Raw genomic sequence first — 18,654 nt, forward strand, 5'->3', positions numbered from 1 at the left:
TCTTCCTCCAATCCTGATATCCTGTTCTTCTTCATATAGTCTAGCTTCTCTGATTAATTGCCCAGCATACATATTGAATAGGTATGGTGAAAGAATACAGCTCTGACGCACACCTTTTCCTGACTTTAATCCAGGCAGTATCCCCTTGCTCTGTTCGAACAACTGCCTCTCAGTCCACACACAGCTTCCCCATGACCACAATTAAATGTTCTGGAATTCCTATTCTTTCCAATGTTATCCACAATTTGTTATGATCCACACAGTTGAATGCCTTTGCATAGTCAAAAAAAACACGGGTGAACAGAACATCTCCCTGGTATTCTCTACTTTCAGCCAACATCCATCTGACATCAGCAAGGATATCCTTCGTTCCATGTCCTCTTCTGAATCCAGCTTGAGTTTCTGGCAGCTCTCTGTTGATATATTGCTGCAACCATTTTTTAGTTATATTTGGCATAATTTTATTTGCATGTGATGTTAATGATATTGTTCAATAATTTCTGCATTTTGTTGGATCACGTTTCTTTGGAATGGGCATGTATATGGATCTCTTCTAGTGTGTTGGCCAGGTTACTTTCTTCTAATTTTTTTTCGTAGATAAGAGAGTGCTTCCATCATTGCATCCATCTGCTGGAACATCTCAGCTGATATTTTGTCTGTTCCTGGAGTCTCACTTTTTTGTCAATGCTTTCAATGTAGCTTGGACTTCTTCCTTCAGTACCATCGGTTCTTCATCGTGTGCTATCTCCTGAAATAGTTGGAAGTCAACCAATTCTTTTAGAAACAGTGACTTAGTACACATTTTTGTCCATGTGTATAAATGCTAAACGGTCATAGATAAAAAAAGAGTTGTGTAATTGATAAAGATTAAAGGAGTTTTTTTATGCACATATGACAGAGAAACAGAAATTCTTACTGTGTTTTGTGAGGTTTAAGTTGTCATGGGAATATGGCACTGAACTGTAGAGATGAGCTATTCTTCAGGAGCAGATTGCCCCCCCCCCTTTTTTTAATTCTTTCTTCCTGTTCTTCCCAGGAGAAGACAGCTCTCAAGAAGAAATTCAAAGTAATTGCAAGAAATGCAACTTGACCATGAGATGCTTCATATTTAGAGACATAAGAAGGTTGCCAGGACATGAAGGAATGAAAGGCGTTATTAATAATAATAATAAAGAAATAGAGCTCTATTTTTGAAGTATATGCCTACATTTGGGGACACTGTGTCAATACAAATTAAAAGGATTCCAGTGAATATAGTATCAATATTTTATAATTTTGTCTTCGCTTAAAGCCCAGATTTCCATTTACAAAATGGAAATCATTCTCTTGAAAGTATATTGTATCTAGTTTTTGTAGATTGATCGATGTTTGAAAATTCTTGAATTCAGATACTGTGCTATTGGAGTGGGAGTAAATGAAATCAAAACATGCTTATTTGCTAATAAAGGACTTAGGAATTTGCCTTGCTACTCTTTTAAAGAAAATAACTCTATCATCAAGATAGCATATGATAAATGATAGTCTGAATAAAATTCTCAATTTTATCTATATTGAAAATTTTTTGGAAGTGTAGTAAACTTGTGAAGTATACTGTGTTTTAAACCCGTTAATCAACAGAAGATATTTCAGAAATTTCAATGAAGAAATATATTTAGCATCGGCATAGTCAAGAAAAAATGACCTCAATGTTTTATTGAAGAAAGCAGGTATAAATAAATGACTCTGTATTAATCAAGCAAGTAGCTAGTTAACTGAATACATAGTGACTACTAACCAAGTTGAAACATTCAACTAACACATATGAAATTATAATTTTTATAAGCCAAAATAGTCAAATACCAGAAATTTAGTATATTTAATTTAATAATTTCCAATACCTCAATTTAGTTACAAATAAAATCATGGGCATTTATTTTTATTCAGTTTCTTAAAATTAAAATATTATAGTAAATGAAATTACAATGTTTTAAATATCTGTTTTTATTCATTGTTATACTGATCAGAATGGTTAGATCCAATCAAGACTAATTTAAGCAAAATGAACAAAGGAATCTTTGACTTAAGGGTGATGCTGGACTGTTTAATCCTCAGGCTGACCCTCTTCATTTGGCCCCGTATCTATAAACAAATCATCAGTGAAAAAATACATACCCACAGAAAATAAGATAACTATTTCTTTTGTGGTCATAAGAACACTATTTCTTTATGGTCCATAGATTAATCTCAGAAGGACTTAGTTTGACCAGAATTGGTCTCATTTCTCATACCTAAATCAATTATTCTAGCTAAGATGACAAATACTTTTATTGACTAAGCCTAGCTTAAGTGCTAATCTTGTCCAACAGGGAGTAAGGTCCTATAAAATAGAAGGGGGCAGGGTATATCCATCCTCCCCCCCCCCCAAATAGCTTGCTAATATCAGAAGAAGTAGAAATGGTTGCCAGGCAGACCGAAGCAAGATATACTATTATACTTAGTTTTTCATAATATCAAATAAAAATTGTATCTTTAGGATGAGGTGTGCTAAGTAGAGTATAAAAAGTCTATGCAATAACTTTGATTGCGTTACTTCCAGTCTAAAATATAAATTAGCATATTGAAGTATCATACATGATGAAATGACTTTTGAATAAACTTTTTTCTTTTTTTTTTTTAATGGAACTTTAGATGAATATTTACAGAAAAAACTTGTTTCACATCAGACAGTTCACACATTGTTGTATGACCTTGGTTAACAACTGCACGACATGCCAACACTCTTCCTTTTCAACCCTGGTTTCCCTATTACCAACTTTCCTGTTCCCTTCTACCTTCCAGTCCCTGCCCCAGGGCTGGTGCACCCCTTTAGTCTCGTTTTGTTCTATGGGATTGTTCAATCTTTGGCCGAAGGGTGAACTTCAGGAGTGGCCTCATTACTGAGCTGAAAGGGTGTCTGTGGACCGTACTCTCAGGATTTCTCCAGTCTCTGTCAGGCCAGCAAGTCTGGTCATTCTTTTTGAGTTAGACTTTTGTTCTACATTTTTCTCCAGCTCTGTCTGGGGCCCTCAATTGTGATTCCTATCGGAGCAGTCAGTGGCCGTAGCCAGTCTGGTGGAGGCTGTGATAGATGTGGTCCATTAGTCCTTTGGACTAATATTTCCCTTCTATCTTTCCTAGATGGTCACTCACAGGCTTTTAAGACCACAGAGGCTACTCACCAAAGCAGAATGTAGAACGTATTCTTTATAAACTCTGTTATGTCAATTGAGCCAGATGTTCCCTGAGACCATCGTCCCCACAGCTCTCAACCCAGCAATTCAGTCCCTCAGGGAGTTTGGATGTCACTATGGACCTACCACGTCCTTGCCTTGTGCAGGCTGTGCTGGCCCCCCAGTATCGTGTACTATCTTACCCTTCACCAAAGTTACCACTTATCTATTGTCTATTAAGTGTTTTTCCATCCCCACTCCTCGTTTCCCCCATAATCATCAAATATTGTTTCTTTTTGTATGTAAACCTTTCCATGAGTTTTTTACAGTAGTGGCCTCATACAATATTTGTCCTTTTGTGACTTCACTCAGCATAATGTCCTCCAGATGCATCCATGTTATGAGATGCTTTACAGATTCATCGTTGTTCTTTAGTGTTGTGTAATACTCCATTGTGTATATGTTCCACAGTTTGTTTATTCATTCATCTGTTGATGGACATCTAGGCTGTTTCCATCTTTTTGACATTGTGAAAAATGCGTTAATGAACATGGGTATATATACATCTATTCAGGTGGCGACTCATTTCTCTAGGATATATTCCTAGAAGTGGGATTGCTGGATCAAATTGTATTTCTATTTCTAGCTTTCTAAGGAAGTGCCATATCATTTCCCAAAAAGGTTGTATCATTTTGCATTCCCTCCTGCAGTGCATAAGATTTCCAATCTCCCACATCCTCTCCAACATTTGTTATTTTCTGTTTTATTGATTTGTGCCAGTAATGCCAGGGTGAGATTGTATCTCATTGTGGTTCCAATTTGCATTTCTCTGATGGCTAGAGATTGTGAGCATTTCCTCAGGTGACTGTTGGCCACTTGAATGTCTGCTTTGGTGAAGTGTCTGTTCATGTCCTTTACCCATTTTTTAATTGGATTATTTGTCCACTATTCTTGTAGATTTTAAAGTTTAGACCTTTGTCTGATTTGTAATAGCCAAAAATGTTTTCCCAGCCGTAGGTTCTCTTTTTACTCTTTTGGTGACATCTTTTGATGAGCATAAGTGTTTAATTTTTAGAAGATCCCAGTTACCCAGCTTACGCTCTGGAGCTTGTGTGTTGTTCGTTGTGATTTGTATCCTGTTAATGCCGTGTATTAGGGCCTCTAGTGCCGACCCTATTATTTCTTCTATGAACATCATGGTTTGTGGTTTTATATTTAGATCTTTGATCCACTTTGAGTTTGTTTTTGTACATGGTGTGAGGTATGGGTCCTGTTTCATTTTTTTGCAGATGGGTATCCAGTTTTGCCAGCACCATTTGCTAAAACGACTGCCTTTCCCCAATTTGATGGACTTTGGGCCCTTGTCAAAGATCAGGTGACCATAGGTGGATGGATTTGCATCTGGGTTCTCAATTCTGTTCCACTGGTCTATTCATCTGTTGTTGTACCAGTACCAGGCTGTTTTGATTACAGTAGCTCTATAGTAGGTTCTGAGATCAGGTACTGCAAGTCCTCCTACTTTATTCTTCTTCAATAGTGCTGTACTTATCTGGGGCTTCTTCCATTTCCATTTAAAGTTAATAAATTTTTTCATCTATTTAAAGAATGTCATTGCATTGTATTTGTAAATCATATTGGATAGAATTGTCATTTTCACAATGTTGAGTCTACCTATCCATAAGCATGGTATGTTTTTCCATTTATGTAGATTTCTTTTGGTTTCTTGCAGTAGCGTAGTGTAGTTTTCTTTGTACAGGTCTTTTACATCCCTGGTTAGATTTATTCCCAAGTATTTTTTTTTTTTTTTTAGGAGCAATTATAAATAGTATTGTTTCCCTGATTTATTTTTCATCATTCTCTTTATTGGTGTGTAGGAATCCAACTGATTTTTGTACATTTATCTTGTACCTACAACTCTGCTGAATCTTTCTATTAGTTCCAGTAGTTTTCTCGAGGAGTCTTTTGGATTTTCTTAGTATAATACCATCTCCAAATAAGGACAGTTTAACTTTTTCATTACCAACTAGGATGCTCTTGATTTCTGTTTCTTGCCTTATTGCTCTTGCTGACTTCCTACACAATGTTAAATAGGAGTGGTTATAAAGGGCATCCTTGTCTTGTTCCTGTTCTCAAGAGGAATGTTTTCAGCTTCTCTCCATTGAGAATGATGTTGGCCATTGGTTTTGAATAGGTATCCTTCATTATGTTGAGAAATTTCCCTTCTATACCTATTTTATTGAGAATTTTTATCAGGAATGGGTGTTGGACTTTGTTGAATGCCTTTTCTGTGTCGATTGAGATGATCATGTGATTCTTTTCTTTCCTTTTATTTATGTGGTGGATTGTCTTGATTAATTTTCTAATGTTGAACCTTCCTTGCATACCTGGGATGACTCCTACTTGGTCGTGGTGTATTATTTTTTTATATGATGCTGAATTCTATTGGCTAGAATTTTTCTGAGACCTTTTGCATCTATATTCATGAGAGGTTTTGGTATGTAATTTTCTTTTTTGTGGTGTCTTTGCCTGGTTTTGGCATCAGGATTATTCTGGCTTCATAGAATGAGTTCGAAAGTATTGCTTTCTTTTCTATGTTGTGAAATAGTTTGAGTAGTACTGGTCTAAGCTCTTCTCTGAACGTTTGGTAGAATTCTCCAGTAAAGCCATCTGGGCCAGGGCTTTTTTTGTTGGGAGTTTTTTTTTTTTTTTTTTTTACCTTGTCAATCTCTTCCCTTGTTATGGGTCTGTTCAGATTTTCAACATCATTTTGTGTTAGTTTGTGTAGGTAGTGTGTTTCTAGAAATTCATTCATTTCCTCTAGGTGTTCCAATTTGTTGGAGTATAGTTTTTCATATTACTTTGTTATGATTCTTTTTATTTCAGTTGGGTCTGTTGTAATGCCCCCCATTTCATTCCTTATTTGGGTTATTTGCATTCTCTCCTGTTTTTCTTTTGTCAGTTTGGCCAGTGGTTTGTTGTTTTTGTTGACCCTTTCAAAGAACCACCTTTTGGTTTTATTGATTTTTTTCTATTCTCTATTTCATTTATTTCTCCTCTGATCTTTATTATTTCCTTTCTTCTGGTGGCTGTGGGCTTCTTTTGCTGGTCTCTTTCTATTTGTTCAAGTTGTGTAGCTAGTGTTTTGATTTTGTCCCTTTCTTCTTTTTTGATGTGTGCATCTAGTCCTGTAAATGGACCTCTGAGGACTGCCTTTGCTGTGTCCCAAAGATTTTGGTATGAAGTATTTTCATTCTTTTTTGATTCTAGGAAGTTTTTATTCTGCCTCTGATTTCTTCCATTACTCAGAAGTTTTTAAGCAAGGTGTTATTCAGTTTCCAAGTAATTGATTTTTTTTTCCTTACTCTTCCTGTTGTTAATTTCTACTTTGATGCCATTGCAGTCAGAGAAGATAGTTTATGTCACCTCAATGTTTTGGATTTTGTTAAGGGTTTCTCTGTGGCCTAAGATGTGGTCTATTCTGGAGAACATTCCATGTGCATTGGAAAAGAGTGTATGCTTTTCAGCTGTTGCGTGGAGTGTTTTATATATGTCTATGAGGTCAAGAAAGGTGATCCAACCAAATGTGGAAATTATAAAACCAAATCATTAATATCACACGCAAGCAAAATTTTGCAGCTGTTGAGTGGAGCGGTCTATATATGTCTTTGAGATGAAGTTGGCTCATCGTGCTCTTTACCTTTTCTGTATCTTTGTTGAGTTTCTTTCTAGATGTTCTGTTCTTCACTGAAAGTGGTATTTTGAAGTCTCCTACTGCTATTGTGGAGTGGCCAATTTCTGTTTTCAGTGCTGTTAGAGTTTGTTTTATGTATTTTGGAGCCCTGTCATTGGATGTGTAGGTGTTTATTATGGTTAAGTCTTCATTATGAATTATATATAGTGCCCTTCTTTGTCTTTTATGGTAGATTTTGTTTTAAAGTCTATCTTACCTGAGATTAGTATTGCCACTCCTGCTGTTTTTTGATAGTTATTGGCTTGATATATTTTTTGCATCCTTTGATTTTTAATAAATTTATGTCTTTGTTTCTAAGATGTGTCTCTTGTAGCCAGCATATTGATGATGGGTCCTGTTTTTTTAATCCATTCTGTCACTCTGTATCTCCTTATGGATGCATTTAGACCATTTACATTCAGTGTAATTATGGCTAAGTGTGAATTTATAGCTGTCATTTTGTAGTGCTTTTTGTGTGTATGTGTGGTGCTAACATTTTCTTTTTCCTCTTACTCTCTTGTGATGAGTTTCTTTCGTTTGTGGATTTCTTTTGTTTTTGTAGATTTTCTTTTTATTGGGACTTTATGTTTTTCTTCTTTATTTTGATGAGTAGGTTTGTCAACTTTCTTTGTGGTTACCTTGAAATTTACTCTTATCTTCCTAGGTTTGAACCAGTCTATTATTACTTGATGTCACCTTGCCTTCCTCTCCATTAGAAAGACCTATACCTATAACATTTATTCCCTCTTTTATTCTGAGATTGTTGTCATTAACAGATTAACCTCTCTGGTTCCCCGTTGCAATTGTGTTGTTTTTGGATAGTCCTTGAGAGTTCATTTCCTAGGTTGGTATCTGACTGGTACAATCTTGCATCCTAGATTCAGGCTGTGGTTTGGTGTTATTTGTTCTCAGACTGAGGGACTCCATTTAATAATTCTTGTAAGTTTGGTTTGGTTTTTACATATTCTCTGAATTTCTGTTTATCTCGAAATGTCCTAATTTCACCAACATATTTGAACAAAAGTTTTGCAGGATGTGTTATTCTTGGTTGGCAATTTTTTTTCTTTGATGGTTTTATACATGGCATCTCATTGTCTTCTTGCCTGCATGGTTTCTGCCAAATAATGAGAGCTTAGTCTTATTGATTCTCCTCTGTATGTGATTTTTTGTTTTTCTCCAGCTGCTCACAGGATTTTTTCTTTGTCTTTGGTTTTATTGAGTGTGATTTTGATATACCTTGGTATTTTTCTTTTGGGGTCTATCTTGTATGGAGTTTATTGAGCTTCTTGAATGGTCAGCTTTTCATCATTCATGATATTAGGGAAGTTTTCTGTCAGCAATTTTTCAATGATCCTCTCTGTGTTTTCCATTTTTTTTCCCTGTTCTGGAACTCTGACCACTTGCAAGTTTTTACTTTCTATTGTATTCCACATAATTCTCAGGGTTTCTTCATCTTTCTTCATTCTTTTTTCTGATTTTTCCTCAGAGTTGTTTCCAAGTGTTTGTCTTTAATATCAGTGATTCTGTCTTCCATCATTTCAAACCTGCTCCTCAACCCTTCTATGACACTATCCATTTCTGAAATCTTGTTGTTTATCTTTTGGATTTCTAATTGTTGTTTTTGAATGATTCCTAGTTGTGAATTTATTTTCATGTTTTGTTCCTGTATTATTTTCTTGAATTGTTCCTTTTTTTGTCTGTAAATTCCATGAATTTGTCTGCTGTTCCATAAATTCGCCTATTTTTTCCCTTATTTTTCTCTGCTTTTTTGCTTCAACTCTTGGATTGCACTGAATAGTAGAGATTTGAATTCCCTATCAGGTAGTTCTAGTGTGTTTTCTTCTGCTGGAAAGTCATCTGGTGTTTTATTTTGGACACCTACTAGAAACATGCTGTCCTTTTTTTTTTTTTAATATATGTTTTGATATTGTCTGCCATCTTCAGGACATTCAATAGTTATTTTCTTCTTTTCTTGATTGTAGTGTGTTTGTTTTGCCCTGCTTTTTTGTTTTATTTGGTTATGTCTGAGGAGGCAGGCTGTGTGTTCTTTGTTGTTTGCTAGTCCGTAGTCACAATACTTTTCACCTCCTTGTCCAGTGGGCAGCACCAGTCATTAAGCTATGGTGCAGCAGGGCAGATCCAGCTGAAGGGGAGGGGCTGGGATAGGTTGTTTGTGGCACATACTAGGGCCAACAGGGCCAGGAATCAGTGCTGGGCAGGTTCCAGTAGACCACGCCTATGCTGCTCAGGGGTGTGATGCTCTGTGCATGGTGCTCATAGGCAGGAAAGAGGGGGGAGGTTGTGATGTGTAGAGCTAATAAGGGTATGGAAAGAGGAGAGAGAGGAGAGAGAAACAGGAGGCAAAAACAAACAAGCAACTAAATAAAAAAAGAAGAGTGCTAATGGAGCTTGCCATCAGAGTGGATAGATGAGGAACTGAGAAATGGAGAAAAGGAAAAAGGGAAAAAAAGTAGAAAGAAAAAGGGAAAAGAAAGAAAAAATAACTAGATAAAAATTTGGAAAAGAAAAACCCCCAGGAGTCCCAGGTTCCCACTGGTGGGGCTGCTAGGACTGGGGAAGTGGCTCCCAGGCTAAGCAGTATAGCTTGGCTAGAGGGGGTATAGATGTCACTCTGCACCACATATTCTGGAGGCAGGAAAAGAAGATCAGCATAGAGAGATGAGAACAGAGAAATGGAGAAAGGCAGAGGGGGGAAAAGAGAGAGAAATAAAAAAAAAAAAGAGGGAAAAAAAAATGCCCCTCAGGGATCCCACCTACTTGGCTGCGCAGATTGAGGGAGTGGCTCCTGAGCTGTGCAGTGCAGCCCAGCTAGAAGGGGGTCCCAGACTGGAAAAAGAAAACAAACAAACAAAGCAAAACAAAACAGAACAAAGCAAAACAAGGGGGAAAAAAAGCCCCAGGGATCCCACCAGCGTGGTGTCACGGGCTGGGAGAGTGGTTCCTCAGTCAAGCATGGCTTCACATCCTTTCAAGGAGAAGCAAAGATGGCACACAGAGCCAAGTGTTCAGGAAAAAGGTGGGGGAGGTGGTAGGAGGCATAGAAGAAACCAAAAGAAGCAGAAAGAACCAAAACCAGGTCAGGGGCCCAGCCAGTTTGGGCAGGGCTAATCCAAGCAGCCTGAGGCCAAAGTAGTTGCCTTCCAGACCAGGCACTGGGGCTGGCAGGAAACAGAGGAGGCCAAGGGGGAGGGGACAAAGGAGGGGCTATGAAAACATATATCACTCATTATCAGGTGCTCTGTCTCCCAATGGGGACTTCGTGAAGCTGCTTTCTCCTACTCTCTGTCCACTGATCTCTGATGTGGGTGGGGCAAATCTAAGCAGCACAGATGCTACACTTCCTGGCTGGCCCAGTCACTGCAGCCTGCCAGGAAGCTCAGAGGTAAAGTAGTAGGGAGAGAATGGGAGGTGGGAAAGTGTGTATTGCAGGTTACCAAATGCTCTGTCTCCTGCGGGGAATTTCGCGATTTGTTTTCCCATGTTCCCTGTCTGCTGATCCCTGATAAAAGTCCAAGATGGCAGATCCATGCTGAGTTAGCTGGTGGGGACTTCAGCATGTATCTGTCCTCACCCTCTGTCCTCTGTCATTTTCTTATTCCGTTCAGTGCTTGGATGAGTTCTTTATCTCTTCATTTGACACTTCAGGTTCCAGGAATGACTTTTTTCTCTGTTTTACTTAGTTTTTCTGTTCTTTGCTCTGGAGGGATGGCATGATGCTTCTGTCTATGGCACCATGTTGGCCAGAAGCCTAAGCTGTATTTTTTAACTTTATGTTTTGAAATTATCATAGATTCACAGGAAATTATGAAGGTACTGCAAAGAGGTCACGTATAATCTTCACTCAGTTTTCTACAATGGTTATATCTTTAATACTTATAAACCTGTCACCACTGAGCCAATTCTGTCTCATAGGGACTCTATAGAACAGAGTAGAACTGTCCCATAAGGTTTCCAAGGAGCAGCTGGTGGATTCGAATTGCCAACCATTCAGTCAGTGAGCAGCCAAATGTTTAACCACTGCACCACCAGGGCTTTAAAAATTTTTTTTTTTTTTTTTACGTACCTATAAACCAAAACCTGTTGTTTTCAAGTTAATTCTATCTCATAGCAACCCTGTAGGACAGAGTAGAACTGACCCATAGAGTTTCCAAGGAGTGCCTAGTAGATTCGTACTATCGACCTTTTGGTTAGCAGCCATAGCTCTTAACCACTGTACCACCAGGGCTTCCTACATACTTACAGTACAGTATAAAATCCAAGAATATGACACTGTTACAGTACATGTGAATAGTTGTATGCCGTTTTATCACATGTGTAATTTTGTGTAACCACTACCTCAAGAAAGATATAGAACTATTATCACCACAAAGATCTTTATCTCATGCCACCCTTTTATATTCACAGGCTGCTCCCTCCCCCCACTTCCATTGTCAACCCTTGGCAACCACTAATCTCTTTTCCATCTCTATAATTCTGTCATTTCAAGAATATTATGTAAATGAAAAAATGTAGTTTCTGATAAAGAAGAAAATTTCTTTTTTTTTTTTCCTTCTTTATAAGTGGGTTTATTTTACTCAGCATATTCCCCTGAGATTCATACAAGTTGTTGAGTACATCAATAGTTCATTCCTTTTTATAGCTGAGTAGTATTCCATGGCATGGGTGTACCACAGTTTGTTTAACCATTCCCCCACTGAGAAGCATTTTTGTTGTTTCCAGTGTTTGGCTCTTACAAACAGAACTTCTATGAACAACCATGTTCAGGTTTGTTGTGGAGACAAAATTTTCTTTATCTCTGGAATAAATGAACAATAGTGCCATTGCTGGGTTACATAGTAAGTGTATCTTTTTTTTTTTTTAAGAAACTATTTTCCAGAGTAACTTATTATATATTCCTGTCAGTAACGTATGAGTGATCTAGTTCTTTTACATTCTTACCGACATTTTATGTTGTAGCTTTCTTTTAGTCATTTTGATAGATATGATACCTCATCATGGTCTTAATCTACATATTCCTAATAACCAGTGAGTGATTTGGACATTTTTTCATGTGCTTATTTGCCATCTGTATATACTTAATGGTGAAATGTCTCTTCCTGTCTTTTATCCATTTTCTGTTGGATTCCATTGGACCATTTGTCATTTCAGCTTTGAATTTTGAGGTTTTTTTTTTTTTTTAATGTTAGATATAAGTCATTTGTCAGATATGTAGTTTGCAAATATTTTCCCCCAGTCTTAGCTTTTCTAGCCTCTTAACAGGGTCATTCATGGAGCAAATATTTTTACTTTTGAGGAAGTTCAATTTATGTATTTATTTATTTTAAATGGGTTGTGCTTTTGGTATCATTTTTAAGAACTCTGCATTGTACCCTAAACATCTACCTAAAGGTCAAAATAGATCATAGATTTACACATAAAATGTAAAATTATGAAATTTTTAGAAGATAACATAGAGTATTTATTTTTAGTGCAAAATTGCTTTATTTCTTGTACAATTTAAAGTTGATTTGCAAGTACAGATATGCAAGGAAGTATCACTAGTCAATCTATGTAAAGCAAATGGGCATAATTATTAATTGGGAATTACTTCTTATTCCTTTTAAAGGGTAAGTCATAACTTTTATTCTTTTTTTCCCTTCCTGGTTTAAGTTCATAAATTTTAACAGTAGTGGATTAGTTATTCTCTGATTGCAAAAGACTTTAAAACAAATTGACATTAACCAGAAGAACTAGATGGTTCTGGCTATCATTACTGAATGTTTAGATCAAAAATTCTATAGAAGAATCCTGATCAAAATGGGGAAAATAAAGAACAGAACTTCAAACTTTCATGGAATACAGAATTTCTGGAGCTTTAGAGGCTGGATGAACCCTGAAATTATTGCTGTGAGATAATCTTTAAAACTTAAACCAAAAATATTCCCTGAAGTCTACTAAAAACCAAAAAATAGTTTAGCTTAACTAATAAAGGATGTATGCCTTGAGCAAGGTGCTCTTTTAAGAATATCTATATGGAATCAAATTAATAGCAACAACTTGAATAATTAAGTAGGAAACTTAGGCAGCCAGTGAGTTTATGTTAATGGGGGAGAAGCAACTCAGAAAAGGAGTGTGAGAATGGTTGAACAACTCAAAGAATGTTATCAGTGTCACTGAACTGCACATGTAAATGTTGAATTCGTATATATTCTGCTGTGTATATTCTCAACAAGAACAATAAATTATAGAAAAATAGACTAAAAAAACAGACACTAATGTGGTCACAAGCATATTTATTATAATGATGTAAAAATCTTGTTAATATTAATGTTTGCACTGTAAGTGGTAATTGTGGATTTTGATCTACAGATTTTGACTTAGATTAAATTTATCGAGACATTGGTGGGAAGTTGTCGCTCAGTGCTCTGTTTAGAGACGGTGCTGGGTATTTCACAATAGGAGTACTTTCTGCAGATGGAGGCAGGACTGTATCTGGCATAATGTACTTAGGTCTAATTGAATGCTGCTAAACGGAAATGATCTTTCCTTCCTGCCTCAAGCTGTATTTATAACTTCCTATTCATTTTTAGTTTGGCTACACACATATGGGAATTTTCTTTTGATTGAGCAATAAGCAAATAAAAATTTACTTCTAATGGACTGGTAGGTAAGGTTGAGAGGACTAGTTAAAATAATATCAAAAAGTATTAGGATTTGAAGAGGTAATCTCATTTGCAAACAACCTGAATGAAGGTTTTGAGTGAGTATTGACCCAACTATGAGAAGCAGTTCGTAGACCCCATTTTAAGAGTATGCTTGATTCATAAGAGGTATGACAAATTACCTTGATATATTGCCTTGACTTTAGCAGGCTTGTGAAAAGCATGGTGTTAAGTTTATGGTAATCCAAATTCAATTTTTAAATAAAATGGACATGATTACCACGAAGAATTTGGAAAGTGACGGGGCATCAGAATTAATCGAAGTAACTGGAAACCACAGTTGAGTTCTCCGGCCTACCATATTGACAGAAATTATCAACGAATCATTGACAAAACTCATAAGGGGTTGGAGTATGTATGAGTGTGGCCTGGATCGTCTTGGAGACCATTTATGTTTTTAAAGAAAATGATAATGGTACTGAGTGGGGGGAAGGAGAAGAGATACCATTTATAACTGTCAGCTTTTTAGAGACCATTGGGATACTCAATTTCTGTTTACTGTGGGTGTCTCTTAGGACAATAGTGACAACTATCACCACTCAATTTATTAAATCCCAAAAGGAATGTTTCCATCATTTATTTGTAAAGAATTTGTTAAATGTAACATTTTCCAGAAGTACTGGAAATTTTACTTACTGGCCAAAAATAAGAGTGAAGTTGACTAGAAGCAGAAAGTCCCTGTCCGAGCTAAGGAAATGCAAAAAGTAAACAAATGGTATAAATAGCAAAAGAATGTGAGTCTGTGGTTAGCAGTGACATCTAAATGTCCAGTTTAAAGTTTTTGCTTTATTTCCAACCCTAGTTATAAACTGAATGACATTGCAACAAGTTAAATATCCAGATAGTCTGAATTTTGCTTTAACTAAATGAACATTTTATAAATATGCCATTCTCAAAAATGCCTCAATCAAAAGCAGCTCCTTCTAATTGCCCCTTTTTAATTAACTTTAGGCATTATACTATTCCCTCAAAGAGGCTTTTACTGAGAGCCATAGATTTCTTCATCCCTGTATTATTATGGTTGGTGGTGTGAATTTTCATTTGAAAAGTCTTTTATGGGAATGCTTAAAGATCATTGCTATTGTTTTTTAATTCCATTTTGTTTTGTTTCCTGACTTACAGGCTCAGGATCCTTATTTTTAAAATGAAAGTGTTCATAACTTAACAGACCAGAATGTTTTTTCAGGTTTTCCCCCAACAACTTCTGTGAATTGAGATTACCCAGGTGCTGGATCTCTTCTTGATCGTTACCATAGTCATATAGAGTAAAACACGTTTAAAAAATCACTGTCAATACCATATGAGTTATAAATTAATCATGTAATATTTTGAAAATACATCAATTAATTATAGAAATGCATTACAATACGGTCATTTCCCTTCTAATACTTCAGGAAACAAACTACTGAGGATTTAGGCTTATGTTTTCATAATAAAGATATCCCTTGAAATATCAAAAATCCAAATCCAGTGCTGTCGAGTCGATTCCCACACATAGTGACCCTATAGGACAGAGTAGAACTGCCCCGTAGAGTTTCCAAGGAGGGCCTGGCAGATTTGAACTGCTGACCCTTTGGTTAGCAGCCATGGCACTTAGCCACTATGCCACCAGGGTTGCAGTTTATTTCTTTTGCATTCTGTATTTGAAATCCAGTGAAGATATTGACAGTAATGTTAAAATATATTAAAAAAAATTTGTAGAATCTGTATTTCATTACAAAACTTTATCATTTTATAGTATCCAAAGGGAATTATAGTACATGGCATCAGGTTTGGAGGAAGACACATTAAAAGCCTGCGGTATGCAGATGACACAAGCGAAGAGGACTTGAAGCACTCACTGATGAAGATCAAAGGCTAAAGCCTTCAGTATGGATTACACCTCAACGTAAAGAAAACAAAAATCCTCACAATTGGACGAATAAGCAAAATCATGATAAAGAGAAAATATTGAAGTTGTCAACGATTCATTTTACTTGAATCTACAATAAACGCCCATGGAAGCAGCAGTCAAGAAATCAAATGACATATTGCATAGGGCAAATCTGCTGCAAAAGACTTTGTTAAAGGGTAAAAAAGCAAAGGTGCCACTTGGAGGATCAAAGTGCATCTGACCCACGCCATGGTATTTTCAATCGCCTTATATGCATACAAAAGCTGGACAATGAATAAGGAAGACCAAAGAAAAATTGATGCCTTTGAATTATGATGTTGATGAAGAATATTGAATACACCAAAAATTGCCAAAAAAAAAAAAAAATCCATTGTTGAGTCCATTCTGACTCATAGCAACCCTATAGGACAGAGTAGAACTGCCCCATAGGGCTTCCAAGGAGTGGCTGTTGGATTCAAACTGCCAACCTTTTCATTGGCAGCTGAGTTCTTAACCACTATGCAACCAGGGCTCCAGAAAAACAAACAAATATGTCTTGGAAGAAGTAGAGCCAGAGTGCTCCTTGGAAGTGAGAATGGTGAGCCTAAGTCTGATGTACTTTGGACATGTTGTCAGGAAAGACTAATCACTGGAGAAGGACATCATGCTTGGTAGGGTAGAGGGTTAGTGAAAAACAGGAAGATCCTCAACAAGATAGACTGACACAGTGGCTGCAACAATGCGTTCAAACAAGGCAATGATTGTGAGGATGGCATAGGACTGGACAGTGTTTTGTTCTGTTGTACATGGTTCACTATGAGTTGGAACCAACTCTATGGAACCTACCAACAACAACAACAATGGGAAATTTTAGACGATAGTGTTTTTTATGCAACGTGGTGTTATAACAAGACCTAGGAATGAGTGAAACAGATGTTAAACCTCTGTCCGTCACACTGGGGAACACTCATGTGCTTTTTTGAGTTCTTTTTCCCATAGAGAATAAAGTTCTGGAAAAGACTTATTGTTATTATAAAAATGTGACCTTTTTTTTACCTTATTCTATTTTGTAAAATACTACACTAGCTTTTTCATCCACCCTGCCCATATCTTTTCCATTTATAACTAATTATTTTAGCAAAATCTTAGGATGTTATTGACCTAAGAGGAACTTAGGTTCTACTTTGACCAATTTCTACGTTTTACAAATGAGGAAGCTGAAGTCAGGAAGTATAATACCCATTATATATCTCCTCAGGGAGGTGAGCACAGGGCAAAAATTAGGGCCTGTTTTTGCTGGGGCTGGGATTCTTTTTAATAACTAACCATGCCATTTATTTTAAAAGTCTTCCTGGTCTCTGTATTTCCAGCCTACCTGACAACTTTTCAGAATATCTGACTGCATTAAAATCATAAAGTCTTAAAATGGCATATATATATATATATACCCAAAAACCTGCTGCCGTAGAGTTGATTCTGACTCATAGGGACCCTACAGAACAGAGTAGAACTGCCCCATAGAATTTCCAAGGAGCTCCTGGTAGATTTGAACTGCTGACCTTTTAGTTAGCAGCACTTAACCACAGCACCACCAGGGTTTCCTTATATGTATGTGTGTGTCTATATATATAAGAAAAAAAAAAAAATATATATATATACATATATATAATATATGTCTGTGTATATATATATAGACACACACATACATATATAGATGTTTACACAAAGTTAACACCAGTCTTAGAATAGAATACAGGTTATCAGATTTACAGCCTTTGACATTTTCCACAGTACCATGCCACATGTGGGAAGGCGTAGTGATTAAGAGCTATGGTTCCCAACCCAAAGGTCAGCAGTTTGAATCCACCATATACTTCTTGGAAACTCTATGGGGAGGTTCTACTCTGTACTCTAGCGTTGCTATGAGCCGGAATTGACTCCATGGCAAAGGGTTTGGTTTTTGGTTAGGCCACATTTCTTAATAAAAGGGTGATTTTATTGAGACAATTTTATTTTAATTGTGTATTTTAACAACTATGCAAAGACCATGAGAATTGTCGGATACCTTTTGAAAAGATTTTATTAAATAATTATATACACACAAGCACATTAGAACATGCATTTCTTTAGATAAATATTTAGTTATCATTATGTATTGAATTGTGTCTTCCAAAACTATATGTTGAATTCCTGGCTCTTGTGCTTATATATGTGACCCTGTTTGGAAACAGAATTTTATTATGTTAATGAGGTTATACCAGTTTAGAGTAGGGTTCTAAACATAATCATTTCTGAGTTATAAAAAAAAAAGTAGAGATGCAGAGACACAAAGGAGAGAGACATACACCAAGGAACACCATGGAACTCCAAGGATTGCTGGGAGATACCAGAAACAAAGAGAGATGCACACAAAACAAAACAACAACAATAAAAATTAACACAGTTGAGTCCGATTTAGACTTTTAGCCTTCAGAACTGTGAAAGAATACATTTCTGTTCTTTAAAGTTACCCCCTTTTGGTATTTGTGTTTCAACAACACTAGACAAATAAGCCAATTATTAAGGTGATATAAGTTAGAATCAGTTGTTACATGTGTGCTTTAAGTTATAAAAATTAAACCCTTGACTAGAAATCATCATAGGCCATTTTTCTTTGTGTTAGAGCAAAACTGGGGATTTCCCCCCTCCCTCTAGGAAAATAATTGATTCTGATATTGTACATCTCTTTTGTGTGTGTCTGCAGAAATAGGATAGTTTCCTAGTTGTTCACATGTCTAGGTTAATTCCTGTTAATGATAGGCTATCTGTTCTATGACTGTCATATGTCTGTCTTTAATTGGAAATATATCTGCTACCCAGCCACTAACCAGAGTATAACTTCAAACTTACTGTCCCATACTTACCAGGAGGTCTTAGGGTTCTCTAGAGAAACAGAACCAGTGACATCTACAGAACGAGAGAGAGAGAGACTGATTTATTCCAAAAGATTACCTCACATGTTTGTGACACCTGGCAAGTCTAAAATCCATAGGTCAGGTGGCAGGCTGGAGACATCTGCAGGCTTGTGTCCCAAGATCCATAGGTCAGGTGACGGAAAGAGTGCAGAGTGAAGACAGCAAGTTCTGCAAAATATCTGTTTAT

This window comes from Loxodonta africana, chromosome 1 (genome assembly GCF_030014295.1).
Source record: "Loxodonta africana isolate mLoxAfr1 chromosome 1, mLoxAfr1.hap2, whole genome shotgun sequence".
Classification (NCBI taxonomy): Eukaryota; Metazoa; Chordata; class Mammalia; order Proboscidea; family Elephantidae; genus Loxodonta; species Loxodonta africana.